Below are 13,891 nucleotides of genomic sequence, written 5' to 3' on the forward strand. Positions count from 1 at the left end.
TTGTTCTTCAGGGCTGGAGTTCTTCTTTTGCTATCATTATTTCATTTTCAGTAAAGATGATTTCTGTGTACTTTCCTCTTCCACACATAGTGGTTTCGTGAATCTTCTGTTTTTTGCCTGGTTTGCCGGTTGTAAATATACATATCTTAATGTACAACGTTAACGTATTGTTACTGAAGGACAACTCTCTTTAGATATAATATTGATATAAACATTTGTGTTTTTATGTTCTCAGTGGTTGATAGTTGATGGGATTGCTTACGATGATTTTATGTTATGTTTGAGGATGTCTCGTGTTGCCTGTGTAATGCTGAGTTAGAGGTGGGGATGTTGAGCAGTTAAATCATCTAAGAGGATTTTTGTGGTATATTTTATTAACGTTGCGTGAGATCTAGATGGGTGTAGATAGGACTTCATGTACTGTCATGCGCGCAGGGATACATGTTATGTATTTTCTTAGTTTCTTCATGTAAATGTATTCTTCTGTGTTAATGCTGTCTAGAAGTGAATTCTGCTTCTTGTGGCTATTGCTTAGAATGCGGTGGGAAATGAAGAAAAGGGGTGTTGTTTCAATTTCGGTAATAGTTAAGAACAGCTACTTCTCATCTCCCGTGCATGAGAATATTTCTTACTGTTGCACTACCTACAGAAATGATCCTATATCATGTACAAATGGTAATAGAATACACAACAAACCCAGATCATGTGTTCACACTTCAACATGGAGTCTGAATACAGTATAATCTACGTTTGTTATATGTTCTATTATCAGTTGTACATCATTTTTGTAGATAGTGAAACAGTAAGAGGTATCTGCATGCACCAGACATGCGATATGTGTTTTTCAAATCCACCCCACACATAGTCATACACTAAGTACAAGGGCACATTATTATTCTTCCCATACGAAAAGGAACAGGTATTCCTGAAAAACACCTTAAGTACAAAGGAAAATTTCAATAATGCAATAAAAAAAGAGGAAGTACCAGGCGGAAACCCTACACATTAAGTACAATGGCAGTATTATTGTAACCAATATAAAGCACCTCTAAGTTAATGCCTAGAATGGCCTACTCAGGAGCATACAAGTGCTTAGCGTTACGAGGTTGTAAATTTCAAAATGTAATATGCTGTTTTCATTTTATTCACGTAAAATAATAATTCCCAACATGTGAAGAATGTTGTACTTTCTACTGTATAAAAATATTACTAACAATCCAATTTCAGAATCTCACCTTACAACTGTGTGCAGTGAAGACCATGTGCACATAAAGCAAGTGATCATTTGTAATATAATATTCAGCACTCTCTGCACAGGAAATACAAATGCCCAGAAAATCATCACGTATTACCTTCCATAGAAAACATTCTAAGCACCAGTATAAACACACATAAAAATCGCACTTTTTATAACTTAAGATGCATGCGTCTCTATAATGAAGAACACACCATGTCCCCATCCAGCTGCTGACTCCACTTATATCCAATGTGTGCAGTCCCACTACAAGTTCCATTCGGCGACACTATTCAGTAGAAATGGCAGTTGCATGAATATTGAACCTGTGGCTCCAATAGCAAGACGTCATCGGACCCACACGGAAATAGACCTATATTACTGCTCATTTGCGGTCTACTAAACTTTGCTACCGCAAACAAACGTAAACTCTGCTTTCTGTCCACAAAAACCGCTACGGAATACGCCCAAACTTTCCTTTCTTTGCAGAAAAATTGCTAAGCAATGACGTTTGACTTGATACAACTCCACTCACCTCAAATATTTGAAAAGCACCACTCGTCAATACAAACAAAGCGACGAAAACAAACATCAAAGCTGAATACTGGTACGTTTTTGCTTTCTCTTCAATAACTCATTAAGTAATTCGAAATCAGTCTATTACCTACCTTTTTAGCATGCTAGATATTTAATGAATAACTCCTAAAAATATGGCGTTTGTCGTCCTTCCGTAAACGGGAAGTATTGCTGCCTAACTATTGCCTCAATTTCTTCTTCCGCTGATGTGGCTGCTTCTGTAGTCGGGTTTTGGTTTTCGTCGCCTTGATCGTGGTCCTCGTAAAGGCCAGTGATGGTACCTCCGGAAGTGGCGACATCTTCGTTTTGGATTGTTAGCTGGATTGCTGTTGATATTGGCTGTCTTGGAAATGGCGCTTCGGGTAGGTGCTATTTCTGGTCCTGTGTCTATGTAATTTACTGGTTACATAGAAGGTCTTTCTGAAGTAGGTGCTGCATTTATTTTTATGTGCATTGGCATAGCTATAGCAAACAATCTTGCTGCGGAATAATGTTACGTGGTGATTGATTATAACGGTAGCTGTTTCTACATGGGGGAAGGCAGAGTAAACTTCTGGATGCCTCTATGTGACATCTATTGTTCCGGATGTACTTGTACGTTGATCAGACTAAATTTCCATGGGATTGCGTGTGAAAATATATATAAGTCATTTGGTACCTTGGCTGGATCGAATTTGGGAGAGCTTGTGAAAGTGTGAACACTGGCAGAGGAATTCTCTTTTTATTTCTTGCATGGAGACCCGAACTGGGACACATCTTTTCACACAAGTGAAACGGGATGGATTTTGGTACAAAACCTTCCGTGTTTTATCACAGAGGATATTGGTCCGAAATCCATAGATCAAGAGTTTGTCATGAATAGGCCATGTCTTTCAGTTAGTTGAAGTTAATAGCGTTCTACCTCTGTGATTGATGAAGTGGAGAGTTACACTTGATGCGATCGTTTATTAGGTTCACGAGAACACTGGTTGTGGAATTGCTGATATATGGGCTATCAAGTTTGATATCGACCTAATATGTGGGTAGATTAATCTGAATTGGTCTTGTTCTTCACTGTGGTATGTATGTGTGCAGAGATTCCTTTCCCAGTCTTAGTTCACTGTTCTTCTCAGCTGGATGTTAAGATCTTTCGTTGTACGGGTGTCAGGGAGGAGCATTATGAGCGGCCTTGGAGTGAATTGCTTGATGGCTCTTTATGCTAGTCTTGTTGCTTCTTATGGTGGTGATTGATCCTGACAAGGGCAGCTGGGACTCGAGTAACAGAGGTTTTTAGGTATAAGTGAAGATCTCAGTTGTGGGGGAAACGAGAGATTCATATAGTGGAGATCATTATTTTGATCATATCTGAAGTCTAACCATAACAGCTTCCTCGTTTGAATGAAACGTTTCGATTTTCTTCGATATAGACAAATTCAAAGATTATAGAACAGCGCATTCGCAGCGCAAAAACGTGAAAGGTGCACCATGATGTAGTAATGTATGATATGCCCGTTAGGAAAGTAATCGTATTATGCAAAGACTAATGGTATGGGAAGTGTATCGATTACAGGAAGAACATTTTGTAGCACTTTCCGATACACACTTCGGTTGTTCCAGCACAATTCCATGAGCACGGTTCTGCTGTTGGATACTCCACTGTGGATGTCACTGTACGACGACATCCAATGTTCTCTTCCCTGAACTCTGTATCATTGGTTTAGAAATATATATATATATATATATATATATAAACAGACACCACTGAAGCTGAAACCCCCGGTGTTACCCCAATTAAAACAGTGATATTTTTGGAGAATCTACCGACAGGACGTCATATGAGCACAGTGTCGTGTGTTCCAATCAACCATTTACTATGAAACTCACAAAACATTATTTCTCAAGACGATTATGACCTGGCTGAAGGCAGCTTGACGTGTAACGTAAAGCAAGATGAAGAAAACTGTAGGCGCGGTGGAGCCACTTGGTGGAAACGGTGGTAATTTGTAGCCTCCACGGACGAGGTGTGGGTATATCTAACCGATTACGTTAAAGTTTGAAAATGACTTTCAGAAATATAGGTGAAAATGTTCAAAGAAATTTCATTTCTTAGCAGACCGGAAGTTATCCACGCAATTTCATGGTTGTGGATGGACGTTGTTAAAGAAAATAATTAAAGCTAGTACGAGATGCCAACAAAGTAAAAATTAAAATCAAGGATCCATAACATTGAGATCATATTTTTACGGACATTTAGAACAACTATATATCCACATTGCATGGAGCGGAAAGAACATCAACAGTGTGAAACTCCGTGTTCCGTGCAGTCGGTAAGATTACAAACGTTTGACTCATAGGTGTCACATGAATTGATATTCCTGAACAAGAATAGCCATCTGAAGGAGTGCAATTGTCTGAGTGTAAGGAATAACCGGAAAAGTTTTCTGCACCAGATTGTCACTATACTGTCTTGATCGAAATTATCCCGTAATCACCATCGTGTGGCCCTCTCGGTAACCTGATTTGGCCTCTCCCTTTTCTGCGGGATGCCACAACTATCAGCGATATGCTCTTTCAATTTGAACATCCTAGTTTGCTATTTGTGTGAGTGACACAGTGTCAAATAAATCTGATTGTGGTCATGTACCTATTTTTGCAATGAATTTAATTTTGCAACAACGAGCGTTTATTATATTTTGCGTTAAACGGATTCAAAGATGCATAGACATTGGAAATGTTGGAAAAGTGTTTCGGCAATGACGTTCTAAACAAAACAGCGGTTTACCAATAGCGAGCACCCATTCAGATGCTCACGGTTTTCATGGATTATAACGGTGTTGTACATCATGAATGTCTGCCAGAAAATCAGACAGTCAATAAGAAGTATTATTAAGGCGTTATGAAGTATTTGAGTGAAGAAATTCGACTACAAAGGAAAGACCTCTGAGAAAACAACTCATAGATTTTGCACCATGGCAACGGAGCGTCGACCAGTGCTATCATTATCAGTGAGTTTCTCACCATAATAAAGAATATCGTTCCATAGCCACAATTCAACGGATTTAGCTCCTTGTGACATTTTTCCGTTAGATCGACACAAGACACAATCACGAGGAACACGTTTTAGCAGCCGAGAGGAGATAATACAATACTCGAAGACGACTCTTATGGACATAACCAAAGTTGAGAACCACAAATGTTTTGATAACTGGATAAAGGGCTGGCATAAATGCTTTTCAGTCGATGGAGATTACTTCGAAGGGGACAACATCAATGTTCAGGAACAAACTTGTATTTTTACTTTTGTGACTGAATTCCGGGAACTTTTCAATCAAGGTAATAGAATTATGAAAAGAGAATAATAATAATAAACGGCCGGAATAATGATTGGATCGTGATTAATGTCCAAGACTGTTACCTAAAAGGTCTTGTTACCTACAGGAGATGCTATTGCTCGTGTGGGATCTATGTTGGCAGTGGTCAAGCATCGTTTTCTAAGGCTAGATTAAATCTTCAATACAGACCGTTACACTGCTAAATACGATATGCAACAATGGCCAATAGTCATAGTGTCCTCGTGTTGTATGACAGTTGCAGTATGAGATCTTTCTTCACACTCTGTAATTCTCTTATATCTTTCCCACTGACAACCACCTCTGTTGGCATCTACACCATTTCCTAATAATGAATACTTTCCTGATGACAGTGCGATAGAACATCTGGTTGAGGACTTCTTTTCGCATCACAAACACCAGGATTGTTTCACCACAGAGTTCAGTCATTGAATGGTCGTTAGTAAGTGCGTATAGTTAAAGATAGTGACTATCGTAATTATTTAAGTATTGTAGCTTACATTTTCTTATGCTATGAAAACGACGCACCTACTGACTGACATTTCGTTCGCATCAACATAACAGAAAGTATTAAATAGAGTAATTGATACAAGATGAAGAGGTTAACTCAGTACTATATTATATGAAAGTCCTTACTTTAGTCGAGGTGACCTACTAGAAATAGTAGAACGCATATTATTATGACGGCGATTACTCTGATATAATTTACAACTTTTATTCAACACGCAAAATACAAGTATTGCAATCTTGTCACTTAATAAATTATAATTTTAATCCAACAAGCCAATATTGCCGAAACTGTTATTTAGCAGCCATTGTACTTGGGGATATGCGATAATTTAAAATGAAAAGTCGATAAACATTCATTTTACTTAGCATACATGTGGATAAAAGTCAGAGTTGTGATGTTAGTTATCCACAGTTTTTTCCGAAGTGAGGAATGTAGTGAATGTATACTAAAAGCAATGTAAGATATATCCCATATGCGTTTGATCAATGTCTCTGTCCCGTTAACTTTTCTACTTATTCGATCATGTTCCTTTGACAAACGCACATAAAAGGAAATAACTTTGATGCTGTCCTTATTGTCCCCACGGTTAGTGCGAGTTCAATACTTTATGGCATATGGAAACTTCTTTAAAAAACTTATTTTCATTTTACGTGACCAGCAGCTGGTGTAGGAATCATTAATTGCAACTGTCAAAATTTCAATTGAAACCACACTTCGATCTCTCTCTCTCTCTCTTTTTTTTTTTTTGATGGCATCTATCTAACAACAGAAGGCATACTGAGTTGCTGAATGTACGAAAATGATTTATGTACAAAATTGCAACATAATTTTCACCTGGATTTTATACATTTCCCACTGGAGTTATTCTTCCTTCACATTCCTACTCATAAGTTTCGTTGTTCAAGCCTTCAACGTTTAAAGTATTTATTCCATCATCGTCTCGGGATTTAGTAAACATAAGAGTTTTGACCGATGGCATTTCTAGGAATTAATGAGTCGAATATGCAAAGAAATTCTTCAATAACACTCGTATTACTGTAGCATTTAACGTTAAATATTAACCCACAAACTGGACATATGTAAACTAATAATCCTTTAGAGGTGTTAAATAGGATGGGACAGCCTACCATAGCCCTTAGCTCTTAAATTTGAACTTCTGATTAACTAAAACATCGTCTAAATATCAGTCATACTGTATTAGTCGATATGTCAAATTGAGCTTAAGCAGAACATGTTTTCCGGTAAATTTTCATTTGTAGTTGTCTTCAAAGTAGAGCAAACAGTCTCTCCTGGGAAAAAATGTGAGTTGTCCATACCGATTGATAGGTTCTATTTTGCTTATAGAAGTTATGTATTTCTGTTTCTTGTACAGTGCGTAGACAAATATATTATTAAGTACACTGTTGAGTCTTTTCTTAACACGCAAAAACACGAACATTTGCAAGCATAGTTTGTGTAAGTTATTTATTATGTGTTTGCCATGTCAAGATTCATGAAGTTCGAGATATTTTCCTGCACCTGTTGGGGAAAGCCTCTTCCGAAGTGTATCATACTAGATACAGAACATAGATTTTCTGAATAAATATTTTTTCAAGAACTTTCAGGATAATCATTTTCAGGCCACTTACTGTACGTTAGGAAACCTACATACACTTCCACTACTGTCTTAGTTTTGACGTACGAGTCACTCTCTTTAATAGAATTGTCCTATATGTAGATTTCTTCTTCCTTTCCACAGTTATCATCAACTATACTCTTTATCAAACGTCCTAAAAACACAATTTATTCTTAAATAATCCGTTTATTTTATTTTTAAAACTGTTTCCGGTAATTTTTTTCTTTGCTTGTTTCCCTAATAGTCCTGGTCTGGATTTCGTTCTAATCGGATAATTCTATCCATTCATCTGCATACTCACAGTTCTAAAATATACTTCAATAGTGGTTTTAATTTTTGGTGTTTTGATTCATCAATAGGATGTTCGGCTTCAATTATTTATTTACAAAATATTAATGATATTAGAACTCTCTGGGGCAGTAGTTAGTGTGCGCACCTTTGGTGAACGGGCTTTGATTCTCAGTGACAGAGCTTTGAAATTTTAACGTATTTCGGTTATATGTGTTCAACCTTAAACTATAGGTCCATTCTTTATATAACCTTGATGTTTAACAGGACGATAAACTCCAAACCAGCTAACTAATATGATATTCACATTATACGTTGATGCACCTAAAAATAAGTTAGGTCTACTTTCCAACTACTTTATCTATACACAGACATTCCAACGAATGTTTGCTTCTGTTGATGAATGGTCTATGATACAAATGCATAGTTTACTCTGTAATGTACCATCAGCTGAGAAATTCCTTTATCCTCCAGCAGAAATTCCTTTGTTTGGAGTTACACACAGAATCTAACAACTGTCAAATTGCCAGATCACGAACGGCTAAAAGGCAGATTAGCTGTTAATTGCCAACTTGCTGGAAGAGTAAAACCGTGTTATTAGCAGATGGTAATTAGCGTCACCAAATTCTCCAGTATCTACAATTGCAATCAGCTCAATGAGCTACAACCTAACGTAATTCCATTGACAAAAGGACGGTTATCTACAATTTCTGAATGTTACTGTTTTAGCATTTTCCTTTTAAAAATGAAAACACATCAATTGTTAGACTTGTAAACTATGCTACGGAAATCATATAGAACGTCTTTTTCCGTCCGTCCGTCAGTCTGTATGTTGACAGGTATCAGAACAAAGGTAGTAACATATATCGAGAAGCGGATTTTAGGAATGGATTTACTGTCCCAAGAAGAAATTCCAACTCTTCTGTTGAAACTCTATTTGAACAGGAAGTAGTTCAAATTAACCATTTCCAATTTCAAAGTTTATCGCCACAGAAGAGAAACAGTAACAGATACCGAGATGGGGTTTCTTGTAAACGATTCAGTGTCTCTAGGCAACATATCATGACAATTCACAACACTACCAAAAACGGAAGTGATTCAAGTTTAGCATTAAATCCCGGCTCCGAAACTAATTTTGAGAGCAAGAACGGTAAGAGACATCAAGATACTGTTTCTTACAATATATTCAGCACTCCAGGAATAAGTAGCGTCTCCTTCATTAATCCTCTACACAATCCAGAAGTGGTTCAAATTTGCCATTTCCGGTTTCAACATTTATTGCTATAGAACAGAAACAGTAATTGACTTCAACAAAAGGTTTCTTGGAATTGATACAACATCTTAAGAGATTATACATCATCACAATTTGCAACATTCTATTGAAACCGAAAGTGATTGAATTTCCAGTACTTATGGTTTCAATACTGATTATTATAGAGCAAAATGTGTAAAAGATATCGAGAAGCGAGTTTTCGCAATCGATTAAGCGTCCCAAGAATAGGCTCTATCTTCTTCCAAGACTCCCTATTCAAACCGAAAGTAGTTTAAATTAACAATTGTTTGATTTCAGTCTTTATCATCATAGGGCTTTTTTGGGGGGTGTTGGGATGTATACATTCAGCGTTTGAGGAACAACTTCTGTGTTTGATCTTATTGCTATATTTAAGTAGTTATACATGTACTACTTCGAGTTTGAGTATTGAATTCGCATAGTTTGGTAGTCAACCATACTTTTTACACTATGGAACGAAACTTGCTTATCTATTGTAAAAAATAAAACACTTAAGATTCACTTAAAAACAAATATCATACACAAGTATAAATTTCCTATGGCTTAATTTTCCTTATGGTTGACTTGATATGGGCAGGCATTCCATCATTAACTTCAACAGACTATTTAAGACGTTTCTTTCTTTTTAATGTAATGTACTGTACAGGTTATCCGAATAGTGACGGAACTATTACTTTAATGTATAATATACCGTTTCAGGCACTGCGGATAATGGAACCTCCTACCATTTTCATACCATTACTCTTTCTACTTTATTTTGTTATCATAGTTTAAATCATCAACATAAATTGAAGAATAATGTATAGTATTCAAATTTTAATTTTACTTCTGGAAATCTGAAAAAATAAAATGAGATAGTAAGCCGAATGTTTTCGTTCTGTTGGAAATGAACACTGGTAAAACGTAATACAGCGTAGTTATGAAATAAAACGTGCAAATGAAACGATGTGTTGACTAGAAACACTGTATTGCCCGAAAGATACACCTATGTGGACTTTCCCCGCATGTAATTAGACGTGTTAGTAAACAAGGAGAAAAATGGTTGACCAGATGATAAGCATGTTTTCAAAAGTTTGTGACTTGACAATGAAACATCACGCCACATGTAATAAATCGTTCATGGCATGAAGTGTCATTCTTGGAAAACATGTGTTAGTTTTAACTGTCCAGAAGCATCAGTTCGTTGGAAACCGTCATTTGAGTCCGTCACGCTGTGCGAGAATCGGATATTGCATGACAATGCTCCAGTCAGCACGGCTGGGCAAGAGCATTGTCATGCAGTGAGATTTCAAGTTTTTCACCTCGTTTACTGCCGTATATATTCTTTGTATGTATCTACAATAGTTGCACTCTTGGATACACTTGCTGTGAGGATACGCACACACGAGTAATCATAATCTGCTCTGCTTCAAAATGAAAGAAGTCTATCATTTCGTACCAGCAATATCTTATAACAAACATGAATTCGTACTACACTGTATCGGATGTTACTCACTGACACCTAATTTTTAGTGCACTGACACCTAATTTTTAGTGTATGAATATATAGCGTTACGAACTGACGTTGATTACGTGTTGCAGTACATATGTTTCCATTATTTTCATAATCGAATAGGGCAAAATCTGGTAATATGTGGATATAAATAATACTGCCATATTGTATTAGCACCTCATATGACATTACTGTACAAGGGGTTGAAAGAATTACGTCTCCAATCCTGGGGTAAAAGTGAATCTGAAAAGGTAAGGGAATGCATTGCATCACGCCGTCCTCATTCCTATCTTTGACCATTGTAATTTTTAGGAAGTGAAGGAACACCATGCCTTTTTTCGGAAGTAGGGGAACGACGTCTCCCGCATTTTCCTTAACTTTTAATCCTGCCCCTATCACCAACAAAATGGGTAAGTGGTGATTTTTAAAAATAGTAAGGTAAGTTATCATCTGCATATTAAAAAGAATACAAGAATATCTTTGTAACAGATAGGCATGCACACGAATGTTCGTATTACAACATATAATGTAGAACATTATTGAGCTTGTACTTTTGCATATAGTAATAAATTCGTCCAATACAAGCTTTTATGATTTCGGTCTTTATCTTATAGATAGCTTAGCTCGTACAGCGAAATGGTAAAGAGAAAACGACGTTGTTTCAGTACATAACAACAACACATTTGTAATTCAAATGGTATTGTAAGACAATTGCGCTCTGTATAAAGATGGTAAGATAGATGGTGTACCTTGGAGGATCCATAAGGGCAGTTTTTGCCGAATACTTAATAGTGAAGATACATCGGTCAAAATCATTGGCAATAGACATTTCTAAACACAATATGACGTTTGTTGTTGATACGAAAGTAGAGACTAAGTAGTATTATACATGATTGGCACGCAAAAGCTGAGCTATGGACTAATTTTCTTATACGTGCAATAAATAATGTTAATTGTATGAGGTAATAACTAAATAAAAAAACAGGTATTGGCGCGGAATGGATAGAATGTTTACTCTGCGACATCTGGATCCACCTTATATGTATTACTACATTTTTCCCCACTTTATTTGTGATGAATGTACTAACACCAATGATGAAATTTCCAATCAAGACGACTGTTGGAACATGTAACAAATATTCGAAGTTTTTCATATAAAGTTGTGTTTTTGGTTTGATTCTCTGAGCATATGGTGTACATACCATAATTTCATACATGTTTGCTCCTTTTATAAAGGAAATCGTGTTTTTTTTAAATATATACTGTTTATGGTAATAGGAATTAATAAATAATTATCACAATATCTACAAGAAAAAACAAATAATGAGTACATATTATTCATTGTTTGAAGATATAACTGTATCACACTTACAAAATACAGTTTAAGATGCGCTCAACCTTATACGTACTTTTTTCGTTCTGTAATTCTAATGTTTCACGGTTCAACTGCCTTTATGTCAAAATTATCACGATAATACCACATCTACTCTACATTTCACCGTAAACATATTTGCCACACATACCATTGCTATGGTTTAATTTTCAATTATCGACATTTCATGAAATTACTTTTAGATATTTCAAAATTTACTCTATTTTCGATCGGTTTTGTATTCAATTTACAACATCTTAGAAATCATATTCTAAGTACGTAGTTGGCTTTATGGATTTCTTGATTAGTAGATTAAAGCAAAATTCATAATGGCAATCTCCAAATTTATAATCATAAACTTCGTTTACATAAGTAAAACGAGGAGTTGAAATTACATATTGTTATTTTGTACATGTACATCCGTGGATTAAACTCAAATGCTCTATTCAGTTTACTGAAGCTCCGTTTGTGAAGAGCGCGCTTAATCAATTAGATGAATCGAGAAACTGATGGAACACACGAGTAGAGAAATGTTCAGGGAAGCGAAAAGCTTAAAGTTCTGATTGGAGAGACAAAGTTTTACGAGAGAATGTTAAATCCTTTGAAATGTTGACTCTTCGATCACAAAACGATTATTCACTTTGTACTCAAAGAGAAAGGTATTGACAGGAAGTTGAGAAACTATTAAAGGTCTCGTTGACTGTACCTAAATGTTCTTTTATCTCATCAAGTACGCACATAAAAGTAAACCAACAATATTTCAATTTTTCTCAAGTAGTATTTGTTTCTCCCAAGCCTTTGGTTCGGATGGGCACTGTGTCTCAGCGGTAGAGTGTTTACCTGTCGTGTGTGGGGTCCCTGGTTATATAGGCTTATATAGGCTTAAAAGTTTTTAAAAAAGGATTTACTATTGTTCGAAGATTTTAAGGCACTTCTCTCCAGGGTGTACATTTCATTAAGTTTAATGTCAGTTAAGAGCAAACATACAACAGAAGCAACGTATAAATACCATGAATAACGAATACAGGACAACGCGATTTAATAGATATTCATTATTTTAAGCAAATGGACAGATCTGAAATGATTTATTTTATATATACATGGATATTTTAGTTCTGGGTCTAAATCTAAGGCCTAAAATATTCAAAACAGGAGTCCGAATCCGAACTTCGAAATTTCGGATCTGGATCCAGAAACCGGATCTCCGGATCCGGATCCAAGATCCGAAATTTTGTATCCAGATCTATAGCGTGTCTCACTCTTAGATTGCAGTACACAGTAAATGGAGCTCGTTGTTGCCACATTTCTTCCGCCGTATGTTTTCATCTGAAGAAAGAACAAGAAAGAGAAAGAGTGCCTGACTCTATAAATAAAGCCTTTCTCAAAATTCATATATTTTCATCGGTTTTTCCATTCCATTTGCGTAAATTCATTTGGAACGTCGAATTGAAGGGTACGAAACAACAGTCTAATAATTGTTGTTAGGTAGGGGGTTTCCTTTTATGATGGTTTATAAATCGTTGCAATAAAAGTTTAATGGGAGGAATAGAAAATCGAGAGAATATATGAAACGAATAGAAAAAATATGATTGAAATAAATGGCAGGCTAAACTGTTTCACACAGAAATTTCCCGTACCGATTGTGCGGCAAGCTAAGAAATAGCAATTTAAAAGATATTGCTACTGAACCTGGATAAGAGTGTTGGAGTAGGGGTGATCGTAATATGTGACGAGAAAATATGACGTACGGAAACACTCATTTGTCTGTGTACGCGAAATATCCGCAAAACTAATTTCGTTTGTCAAACAAAAAATACATTGTAAAGTATATTGTGAAGGTGGCTACTCCCCACTTCCGATGGTTTAGATTTGATTTTGCCCGCGGAACAACAGTATGATATTCAACAAATACCAGGAGGTCTAAACGGAACATCGCACTATAATAGAAATTATAAATGCATTTGTGAATATTAATGAAAGATTTGTAAATTTAAAATTTAAAAAAGAAGAAAAGAACGCATGCTAAATCAGTTTTAATCACTTCCGCTGCTTCCGCTTAAAGGTGAAATCTCTTATATGTATTCAGTCTGTAGTTGAAAACCTGAAGAGCATGTGTGGAATAAACCCGAAATGTAAACGTGAAATAAAAGCAAGGATTGGAATAGTGAAAGAAGCCTTTAGGA

At 36.1% G+C, this 13,891-nt stretch overlaps 1 protein-coding gene across 1 annotated transcript in view; it reads right to left on the reverse strand.

Annotated features, from left to right (window-relative positions):
* The window catches only part of LOC145666031 (putative G-protein coupled receptor CG31760), an 869,795-nt gene that overhangs the window by 726,886 nt on the left and 129,018 nt on the right, over positions 1-13,891 (reverse strand). The gene's annotated exons all lie outside the window — the stretch shown is intronic.

This window comes from Thermobia domestica, chromosome 1, assembly GCF_964235325.1.
Source record: "Thermobia domestica chromosome 1, izTheDome1.hap1.1, whole genome shotgun sequence".
Classification (NCBI taxonomy): Eukaryota; Metazoa; Arthropoda; class Insecta; order Zygentoma; family Lepismatidae; genus Thermobia; species Thermobia domestica.